General features: G+C 39.5%; 1 non-coding gene across 1 annotated transcript; it reads left to right on the top strand.

The window, feature by feature from the left end:
- The first annotated feature begins 7,487 nt into the window (after nucleotides 1–7,487).
- LOC121228518 (small nucleolar RNA R71) lies at nucleotides 7,488–7,594 on the top strand. Its single transcript, XR_005926094.1, has one exon. It is a non-coding gene; the product is annotated as a small nucleolar RNA R71 (small nucleolar RNA).
- The last annotated feature ends 4,332 nt before the right edge of the window (nucleotides 7,595–11,926 follow it).

The raw sequence follows: 11,926 nt of genomic DNA, 5'->3' as shown, positions 1-11,926 counted from the left end.
GTTTACCACCTGTTCGGGAGGTAGAGTTTGGTATTGAGCTTGTACCTGGAACTACACCAATTTCGATAGCTTCGTATCGTATGGCACCAACCGAGTTAAAAGAGTTGAAAGCTCAGTTGCAAGAATTGACGGATAGAGGTTTCGCTCGACCAAGTTTCTCACCTTGGGGTGCACCAGTATTGTTTGTGAAAAAGAAGGATGGAACCATGAGGTTGTGCATTGACTATCGTCAACTGAATAAAGTGACGATAAAGAATAAATATCCGTTACCGCGTATTGATGATTTGTTTGATCAACTAAAGGGAGCCTCAGTGTTTTCAAAGATAGATTTGAGATCAGGTTATTATCAGTTGCGAATTCGAGATCCGGACGTACCCAAAACTGCTTTCAGAACGAGGTACGGTCACTACGAGTTCTTAGTGATGCCGTTCGGGCTCACTAATGCCCCTGCGGTATTTATGGATTTGATGAATCGGATCTTCAGACAGTATTTGGACCGGTTCGTAGTTGTGTTCATTGATGACATCTTGGTCTATTCAAGAGATGAGACCGAACATGCTGAGCACCTGAGACTAGTGTTGCAAATTTTACGGGATAAGCAGTTATATGCTAAGTTCAGTAAGTGTGAGTTCTGGTTAAGAGAGGTTAGCTTCTTGAGTCATGTGGTATCCGCATCGGGTATTCGAGTTGACCCGAGCAAAATTTCAGCCATACTTAACTAGAAGCCTCCAAGAAATATTACCGAAGTTCGGAGCTTCCTGGGGCTCGCCGGTTATTACCGATGATTTGTCAAAGGTTTTATGATAGCCACACCAATGACGAAGCTACTTCAAAAGGATGTTAAGTTCGAATGGACGGAGAAATGTCAGAAAAGTTTCGATCAACTGAAAACTTATTTGACTGAAGCTCCAATTTTAGTGCAACCCGAATCAGGCAAAGAGTTTGTCATTTATAGTGACGCATCCCTACTTGGGTTGGGTTGCGTATTGATGCAAGAAGGTCGAGTGGTGGCCTATGCGTCGAGACAATTAAAGCCACATGAGAAAAATTATCCGACCCATGATCTCGAACTAGCTGCCATCGTATTCGCTTTAAAAATATGGCGACATTACTTATTTGGTGAAAAGTGCCATGTATTTTCGGATCACAAAAGTCTCAAATATTTGATGACTCAAAGAGACTTAAATCTGCGACAAAGACGTTGGCTTGAGTTGTTGAAAGATTATGAGCTTGTCATTGATTACCACCCGGGAAAGGCTAATGTGGTTGCGGACGCCTTAAGCCGGAAATCACTGTTTGCTTTACGAGCGATGAATGTGCACTTGTCTGTTCTACCCGAAAATGTGTTAGTAGCTGAATTAAAGGCCAAACCATTATTGATTCGTCAAATTCGTGAAGCTCAAAAAGTCGACGACGAATTGGTTGCAAAACGGGCTGAATGTGTTCCGAATATGGAATCCGAATTTCAAATTGATGATGACGATTGTTTGAGGTTCAGGAGTCGGTTGTGTGTTCCAAGAAATTCAGAACTCATTTCGATGATTCTGAACGAAGCCCATTGTAGCCGAATGTCAATTCACCCGGGGAGTACGAAAATGTACAACGATTTGAAACGTCGGTTTTGGTGGCATGGTATGAAACGAGACATCTCCGACTTTGTTTCGAGATGTTTAATATGTCAACAAGTGAAAGCGGAACATCAAGTGCCTTCAGGATTACTTCAGCCGATCATGATACCTGAGTGGAAATGGGATTGAGTCACAATGGACTTTGTGTCCGGACTGCCATTGTCAGCAAGTAAGAAGGATGCGATTTGGGTTGTTGTTGATAGACTGACTAAGTCAGCTCACTTTATCCCCGTGCGTACAGATTTTTCATTGGATAAACTAGCTGAATTGTACGTTTTTCAGATTGTGAGATTACACGGGGTACCTATTTCTATCGTGTTGGATAGAGATCCGAGATTCACCTCACGATTTTGGAATAAATTGCAAGAAGCTTTGGGTACCAAGTTGCATTTTAGCACTTCTTTTCACCCCCAAACCGATGGTCAATCCGAGCGGATAATTCAGATACTTGAGGATATGTTGAGATGTTGCATCCTCGAGTTCAGTAGTTCATGGGAACGGTATTTACCTTTGATTGAATTCGCTTACAACAATAGTTTTCAATCAAGTATTAAGATGGCACCTTACGAGGCTTTGTACGGTCGTAAATGCCGTACAACATTGTTTTGGACCGAGCTCGGTGAAAGTAAAATTTTCGGAGTTGATTTGATTAAAGATGCCGAACAGAAAGTAAAGGTAATCCGTGAAAGTCTGAAGACAGCCACAGATCGTCAGAAATCGTATCAGGTGGGAGATAAAGTGTTTCTTAAAGTTTCACCTTGGAGAAAGATACTCAGATTTGGGCGTAAGGGCAAATTGAGTCCGAGGTTCATCGGGCCATACGAAATATCCGAACGAGTCGGTCCAGTTGCGTATCGATTGATTTTGCCCCCTGAACTTGAAAAGATTCACGACGTCTTTCATGTTTCGATGCTTCGACGCTATAGATCTGATCCATCGCACATAATTAGCCCATCAGAGGTTGAAATTCAAGCCGATATGAGTTATGAAGAAGAACCAATGCGTATCCTAGCTCGTGAAGTGAAAGAGTTGCAGAACAAAAAGGTTCCGTTAGTAAAGGTGTTATGGCTCAAACACGGGATCGAGGAAGCTACTTGGGAAACCGAGAGCTCGATGAAAGAACGATACCCAAACCTATTTACCGGTAAGATTTTTGGGGACGAGAATTTCTTAAGTGGGGGAGAGTTGTGACAGCCCTAAAGTGACCCTAGTCGGAAAGCGGTCTCGGGACCGCTAGACTGAGTCACCAAATTATTTCAATGTGATAATTATTGCCTAAAATATGTGAATATAAATGTGTGAAAGTTTTAAGCTTCGATTTAGTTAATTGCATGTGAATTTAGTTGATAGGACTTATGTGAGAAAATTTAGAAATGTGCTAGGCAAATGCAAGTGGCCTAATAGTGCATGTAATCAAAGGGGTGGACTTGCATGTCAATTTCCCCCCATTTAAGTACTAGTGGCCGGCCATGACAAGTGATGATGGGGAAAACATGTCATGAAACATGTTGTGTTAATGGAAGAATAAAATAAGAAGCATGGGCAATAAACTAATAAGAAATTGAAGGAAGAAAACAAAGAGAAAAAAATGTGTTCATCATTCTCATGCATGACCAAAAAAAAAAAGAAGAGAAAAGCTCTCATGTTGTTCTTGGCCGAATAGGAGAAAGAAAAAGAAGGAAAAAGAGCTTTGAGGAAATCGGCTATGGTGGTTTGATAGACTAAGGTATGTTTGATGATGTTCCATGAGATGCATGCATGTTTTAGTAGTTAGCTTGAGTTCTAAATAGCCCATGGTTCAAATCTTTACTATGTCATGGAGATGATATTCGGCCAAGGTGGATTGGTGTTGATATCATTTGCATGCTAAAAGTGAAGCTTTGTAATGGTGCATGTGATGGTGGATTGATGATTCTTGAATCTTCTTTTTAGAATTTTTGAGTGAGACATTAAGTTCTTTGTTTAACCATGACCAAAAATTGAAATGGTATGGTGTTGTGATGCATTTGGCCATGGTAGGAAGTAGAAGGGAAAATATGGTTGTTGTTAGATGAAGTAGAGTCTAACAAATGAGCACATATGTGCATTAGTTGCTAGATGGAGAAGAAACGGCTAGCAAGTTGTGTGCTAAGGCCGAATATAATTTTTGTATATTAATGAGTAATGTATGTATTGAATTGATGGAAAGGGAGAGGATGCTTTACTAGTGAATATATGTGTATGGGCCAAGTTTTGAACTTGAAACAAAATGGTGTTTAGTCAATACAAGTGACCATACTTGTAGAATGTATTGAGTGTTGCAATCGGCCTCAACATAGACATGTATGTTCGGCCACATGAATGAGTACATAAGTTGATGTGTATGTTCGGCCATAGGTAAGCATATTGATGGCTTTATCGTGACTTAGAAAATTCGGCTAAGGGAAATATTAGCTAGTATGTTGAATTCGATTCGTAATTTCGTACACATGTGACTCTAATGTCTAATGTATATATGGGCTAAGTACCTTGAGCTTCTCTTCTGATGTTCGAATGAATTGTATTAAATTGCTTGATGTGATTAAAAATGCGTATGACCATTGTGTATTTGAGCTAAAAGGTGGCCATATGACCTATCAAACTCCTTGTCATATTCGGCCATAAGCTAGCAAAATGAGACTTTAATGAGTTAAATTTGTTTGAATTAAGCTCAAGAGCAAAGGGGAACTAAATCCGATAAAGGGAAGGAAAAAGTGGTCGAATAGCCGTCGAAACCGTTCGACAACATCCGAGGTAAGTCTTCGAGTAATGACCCTACTTGAATTATATTGAAATGATTAGTCATACTATGACGGATAGCCGAATGTGCATAGAGACTATGTTATAAAGCCAATTGAAATCATGCTCTTTGTGTGTGGCTATTGAGCCGAAATTGGAAAGGTTTAATAAATGTTTTGTGTTTGAGCCTTAGTAACGAAAATGAAATATGGATGTTTCATGATTATTGATATATGTGTGCATGAGCATTTGAATGATATCCGGGCTAAGTCCCGAAGGCATTTATGCTAGTGATTTTATCCGGGCTAAGTCCCGAAGGCATTTATGCTAGTGATTTTATCCGGGCTAAGTCCCGAAGGCATTTATGCTAGTGATTTTATCCGGGCTAAGACCCGAAGGCATTTGTGCGAATTGATATATCCGGGCTAAGACCCGAAGGCATTTGTGCGAGTTGATATATCCGGGCTAAGACCCGAAGCATTTGTGCGAGTTGCTATACCCGGGTTAAGACCCGAAGGCAACTGTGCTTGTGGTTTTATCCGGCTAAATTCCGAAGAAACTTGGGTTCGAAGGTGAGCGTGTTGTGCTGTAATAAATTCACTTAATACGCTCGAAAAACCCAAACGATAAGGTATGTTTGCGTGTGCATCGGAAAAGTCGATTCGTTTTAAATAGTATTCGTTCAATCGACTAACGAACTTTCGGCTTTTAGATAGGTTAATACCTTGTGTGTATATGTTGATGAAGTGTGAAGTAAGTATGTTTATGATAATGTGTATTAATAAAGTGATTCATTTAGCTATGTGAATGTAATACTTTAGTCAAAGCCGATTTCATTACTTGAAACTTACTAAGCTTTAAAATGCTTACCCCGTTGCTTTGGCTCTCTGTTTTATAGATTTTGTTCGTTAGATATTGGATTCGGGATCATCGAAGTCGAAGTCATCCACACTATCAAAGCCCTTTTGGTACTCTTTTAATTGAACTCTGGGTATGGCATGTATAGGACTACCCGTTTTGTTGTTGGTCATTGACCCCTTTGGTTTTGTGTAAATTTGGATAGCCATGCGAAAATGGCTTAAATATACTTTGATCATAACATTATAATCGTTTTGTATGTTGTCCGTCGAGAGGTATGGAAATGTTGGTAACGGTTAGCCATGGGAATGGTTATTCATGATCATTTTTGGTATATGTATGACAAACTCTAGTTGATCCATGGAGGATCATGAAATAGGTAAAGTTTACCTTAAAAACAGATGCTGGCAGCAGCAGTGATGTGGATGTGAAAAATCACTAAAAATAGTAGGAATGGAATTAAATAGTGGATAAATTATGTGATCGAACCTTGATGAATCTATTTTCATATGGAAGAAACGAAATGGTCATATGAGTTGTATGTTAAGAGATAATTTGGTTTTCGTGAAACACGGCAGAACGGTTTCTGGATTCCCTGTTCCGAATTTTGAAATTCATTATAAATTAACCAGAGATAATTAGGAGTCATTCCATATATGTATAGATTCCTCTCTGAGTCTAGTTTCTATAGAAACAAACGGCATCAGTATTGAAACTCTGTGCAGGGAGATATCCAAATCGTAATGTATGAAGGTCAGTGTAGTCGCACCCTGTAACAGGGTAGAATTTAACTAATAAACTGTACTAATTGGCCTGACCAAAAATTCTAGAAAAAAATATGTAGATGGGCATATGAGTCTAGTTTCAGGGAAAAATTACGAAACTGATTTTCAAGTTGTGAAACTCAAGATATGATTTTTAAGGTAACAGTGACACAGTTAGCCAACTGCCTGGAAATTTTTAAAATGGACTGCGATAGTAAGCGAATTTAGTCTGTGAACCCCTCGTGTCCGACTCCGGCAACGGTCTCGGGTACGGGGTGTTACAAATTTATTATTAACATCTAAACTACCAATTAAGTAAGGAATTGGAAAACTCCTTTGATCTTTCAATTTGTTGGGTAGTTTATTCTGTAGAATAGCTGAGTGTAGAATAGCTGAGCAAACTGTGTTTAGCTTCACATGTGAAGCCTCGTCCAACTTCCTCTTATTTGCTAAAAACTCCTTAAAAAATTTCATTGCATTTGGCATCTGCGATAGAGCTTCAATAAACGGTAAGTTAATATGTAATTTTTTTAAGAGTTTTAAGGAATTTACCGAATTGTTCATCTAAACGGTCTTTCCTTGTCGCATTAGGGTATGGCACACAAGGTTTGTATTCTGTACTTACCGGTTTCTGCTCATTGTGGTCTACTTCATCTTTACTTTTGCTTATCTCAGTTTCTTGCCTTGGTTTTGGTTCAACTGTGACTAACCCTTCCTCATAACCCTTCCTCATCTTGACTAGTAATCGCGTTGAGTTGCTCCCTTGGGTTAGATTTTGTATTGCTTGGCAAGCTACCTTATGGTCGTTCAGAAATCAATTTGGCAAGCTGTCCAATTTGAGTTTCGAGCCCTTGGATCGATGCTTGTTGATTTTTGAGTGTTGTCTCAGTATTCTGAAAACGAGTTTCTAACACCGAGATGAATTTGGTTACCATCTCCTCAAGGTTTGGCTTCTTTTCTTGCTAGTAAGGTGGTTGTTGAAAGCTCGAAAGATGATGTGGCCTTTGATTTCCTTAACCGACCCACGAGAAATTGGGATGTTCCTCCAACCTACATTATAAGTGTTACTATATGGGTTATTTTGGGATCTAGAGTTATTGTTATCTATATATTGGACTTGTTCCTCCTTGATGCTAGGGTTGAAGGGTTGATATTCTGTGCATGCTCCTCCTCCATTCGAATTGCACCTCATCACTGGATGTACCTAAGTAGAACCACACAAACCTTCAATTTTTTTATTTAAGAGTTCTACTTAGTTAGATAGTATAGTAACCGCGTCAAGGTTGAAAACACTGGCTGCTTTCATCGGCTTTGTTCTCATAACTTGCCACTGATAGTTATTCAGTGACATCTCTTCAAGAAATTCGTAAGCTACTTCAGGTGTTTTATTATTGATAGTTCCTCCAGCGGCTGCATCAATCATCTGCCGATCCGAAGGATTCAGTCCATTATGAAACGTTTGAACCTGTAGCCAAAGCAGTAGCCATGGTGAGGGCATCTTCTCAAAAGGTCCTTGTATCTCTCCCATGCATCGTAGAGTGTTTCTAAATCCATCTACACAAAAGAAGAGATATCATTACGTATTTTGGTTGTTTTAGCCGATGGAAAATATTTTAATAAAAATTTTTTGGTCATTTGTTCCCAAATAGTGATTAACCCTTGTGGTAACGAGTTCAACCATTGTTTAGCCTTATTTCTTAACGAAAAAGGAAACAACCAAAGACGTATGGCATCATTAGAAACGCCATTGATTTTAAATGTATCGCTAAATTCTAGGAAATTTGCCAAGTGAGCCTTGGGATCCTCATCCTGCAAACCATCAAACTGAACAAACTATTGTATAATTTGAATTGTGTTAGGTTTCAATTCAAAATTGTTTGCAGCAATAGCAGGTCTAACTATACTTATCAGTTCCTGTTAAATTAGGTTTAGCATAATCATACATAGTGCGCGGAGCAGGATTTTGATTAACAACAATTACAGGAGGTAGCATATTTTCTTCGTTTTCAGCCATCTCCTTGGTTAGGGTTTGAATATCGTCCTCTTGCTCGTTCTCTGTGTATCTTAGGCTTCACCTTGTTTCTCTTTGGTTTCTGCGAGCTGTGCGATCGATCTCACTGTCAAAAAGTAATGGTCCTGATGGGTTTCTTCTAGTAATACACTATAAAAAACCTGCCAGAATAAAATAAATGAATAATTAGAAAAGAAATTAAATTGCAATAAAAGTAAAATGGCTAAAGTAATAAAAATCGAGTGTTCCTAATATCTTAGTTTCCCGAAAACGACGCCAAAAACTTGATGCGTGATATTCGTGATAGGTTTTAATTATTTATAATGAATTGTTCTTGAAACTAACTATTATCACAATGAAGGCAAGTGTACCTATCGAACAGTAGTATAGCTTTAGCAAGATCGGATTGTCGAACCCAAAGGAACTAAAAGTACTAGTAATGACTATCTTTCTATTATCTAGCCTAAGAATAATGGGGTTTGTTTCAACTAACTAATTAACTAAACTAAGGATTCACAGAAAATAAAATTGGGGAATTACTTTTGGAAAAACGATTGAATTAAGACAATACCTAAGGAAAAATCCACCTAGACTTCACTTGTTATTTGACTCTGAATTGGATGATTTATTCATTTGACTTGCTCCGTAGAAATCCCTAAGTTCTATTATTATCCCTCTCAAGACTAACAACATCTAACCTAGGTTGAATAATTGAAATCTCTTTCTAATTAACTCACTAGGGTTGCATTAACTCGATCTATGGATCCCCTTATTCGGTTTCACCCTAATCCGGCAAAATCTTGTCACCCTATCTCTAGGCGCGCAACCAACTCCGCTTAATTGTGACAAATGTACTCTTAGACAGGGTCTATTCCTCCTCTGAATAAGAGCTTAACTTGAATCAATATCCTAGAATATCAAAACAAGAATTAAGAACACATAGTTAAGAACAAGTCAAATATTTATCATACAATTCATATAATAACAACAAGATCTGTCTTAGGTTTCATTCCCCTTAGGTATTTAGGGGTTTTAGTTCATAACTAAAAAGGTAAACATCTCAGAAGAATAATGAATACAAAACATAAAGAAAAACCCAAAACTCCTAAAGGGAAATTGAGGGGAGATCTTCAGTCTTGATGATGAATCCGGCTTCTGAGATGGATCAATCGACTTTCCTTGAGTAGTTCCCTGCCTCCTTCCCTCTGTCTCCTTTTCCTCTTTCTCTAAAGTGTATTTATAGGCTTTAGAATGCCTAAGAACTTTCGAAATTGGCCTTTTCTAAATTGGACTAAACTTGGGCTCAGCAGGAACACGCTTGTGTGACACGCCAGTGTGCGATTACTTAAGGCCATGGTCAAGCCTGTTAAATAGACACGGCGTGTGGTCCACCCGTGTGAGTCGTGCTTTGATTTTGTCAAATTGACACAGTTGTGTGGTCTGCTCGTGTGAGGAGGTCCAGGCCGTGTTGATTTCGTACGTTGGCCTATTTTCTCCGTTTTTGGCCCGTTTCTTGTTCTTTTCACTCTCCTATGCTCACCTAAGTATAAAACATGAAATTAAGGCATTAGGAGCATCGAATTTACCAATTTTAAGGAAAAATCATCCATAAAATGTGCTAAGCATGGGATAAAAATATTTATGAATTACAGTTTATCATTGGGACATGTGGTTTCTGCTGAGGGGATTAGAGTCAATCCTCGAAAGATTAAGGCTGTCTTGGATTGGATGCAGCCTAAGATTGTATTTGAAATTTGTAGTTTTCTGGGACTAGCAGGGTATTATCGGCGATTTGTAGAGGGTTTCTCATTGATTGCTGCACTTTTGACTAAGCTGTTATGCAAGGGTGTGCCATTTAACTGGACTGATGCATAGCAAGAGAACTTTGAGAAGCTCAAAACTGTACTGACTGAGGCCCCTGTTTTGATACAGCTAGATTCAGGAAAAAGGTTTACTATCTACAGCGATGCATCACATGTAGGATGTGTGCTGATGCAAGAGGGTAAAGTGGTAGCGTATGCTTCGCGTCAGCTTAAGACTCATGAGGCAAATTATCCAATGCATGACCTAGAATTGGCCGCTGTAGTATTCGCACTGGAAATCTAGAGGCATTATCTGTATGTTTAAAAGTGTATCATCTACTCGGATCACAAGAGCCTCAAGTATTTCCTCACTTAGAAGGAGCTAAAAACCTTACGCAATGTAGATGGATTGAGCTACTTAAGGATTACGACTGTACGATTGAATACCATCCTGGTAAGGCCAATGTGGTGGTCGACGCACTAAGTCGTAAGGTTATGACTGATTTAAGGGCGATGTTTGCTTGCCTCAATTTATTTGATGATAGAAGTCTGTTAGCTGAGCTTCAGGTTAAGCCTACGTGGATTGAGTGGATTAAGGGTAAGCAGTTGAAAGATGAATCATTGGGTTTTCGATTCCGATAGGTTGAGAGTGGGCTTACTGAGGACTTTGGACTGCACAGCGAAGGGGCACTCTATTTTTTTGGGAGAATCTGTGTTCCGAAAGACACTGAATTGAGGCAGTCGATACTGAGAGAGGCACATAGTAGCCCCTATGCTATGTATCTTGGCAAAAATAAGATGTACCGAGACCTTCGTAAGTTATACTGGTGGCCAAGACTTAAATGAGAAGTTACCAATTTTGTGGGTAAATGTCTGACTTGCCAACAGGTTAAGGCTGAGCATCAATTACCTTCGGAGTTGTTGCAGCTAGTTAAGATTCCACTTTGGAAGTCGAAGCAAGTGACTATGGACTTCACTAGTTGGTTACCCCTCACACCCATTAGGAAAGATTTTGTATGGGTTACCGTAGATCGATTGACCAAGTCTGCCCATTTCATACCAATTCGAACTGACTACTCACTACAAAAGTTGGCTAAACTGTATGTGTCTGAGATAGTTAGACTGCATGGGGTACGGATTTTGATCATCTCTGATAGGGATCCTCGCTTCACGTCTCGGTTCTGAAAAAAGCTACATGAGGCTCTGAGTTCAAGGTTAGACTTCAATACTGCTTTCCATCCTCAGACAAATGGTCAATCTGAGAGGGTGATTTAGATACTGGAGGATATGTTGAGGAGCTGTGTGATTGACTTCCGAGGTAGTTGGGAGGTATTTCCTATTGGCAGAGTTCGCTTACAATAATAGTTACCAGTCTAATATACGGATGGCACCTTACGAGGCACTTTATGGTCGTAAGTGTCGCACTCCTTTATGCTGGACTGAGTTGGGTAAGCGACGGGTTTTGAGTCCTAAACTAGTTTCTGATACCGAGGATAAAGTTAAGTTGATTCGAAACTGATTGAAAGCGAAATCTGATAGACAGAAGTCTTATGCAGACTTGAAGCGACGCGAGATCGAGTATTCTGTGGGAGACTTTGTTTTTCTTAAGGTCTCGCCATGGAAGAAGGTACTGAGATTTGGTCGTAAGGGCAAGTTGAGCCCTAGATTTATTAGACCCTATCGCATACTGAAATGAGTGGGACCGGTTCCTACCAGTTAGAGCTACCTCCAGAGTTAGATCAGATTCATGATGTTTTTCATGTCTCGATGTTGAGACACTACCGCTTTGATCCAACACATATTGTTCCTGTGGAGGAGATCGAGGTTAGGCCAGATCTGACCTTTGAGGAGGAGCCGGTTCAGATATTGGATCACGACGTTAAGATTCTTCGGAGAAAATCTATTCCATTGGTTAAAGTTCTATGGCGTAATCATAGCACGGAGGAAGCTACGTGGGAGCCTGAGGATGCAATGCGTATGCAGTACCCTCATCTGTTTTGATTAAGTAAATTTCGAGGACGAATTTTCTTTTAGGGGGATAGAGTTATAACCTCTCAAGTTTTACATTTTGTTTTTGTGAATAATTGACACAGCTGTGTATTTGCT

This window comes from Gossypium hirsutum, chromosome A04, assembly GCF_007990345.1.
Source record: "Gossypium hirsutum isolate 1008001.06 chromosome A04, Gossypium_hirsutum_v2.1, whole genome shotgun sequence".
Taxonomy (NCBI): domain Eukaryota; kingdom Viridiplantae; phylum Streptophyta; class Magnoliopsida; order Malvales; family Malvaceae; genus Gossypium; species Gossypium hirsutum.
This window is presented reverse-complemented; position numbering and strand designations above follow the sequence as displayed.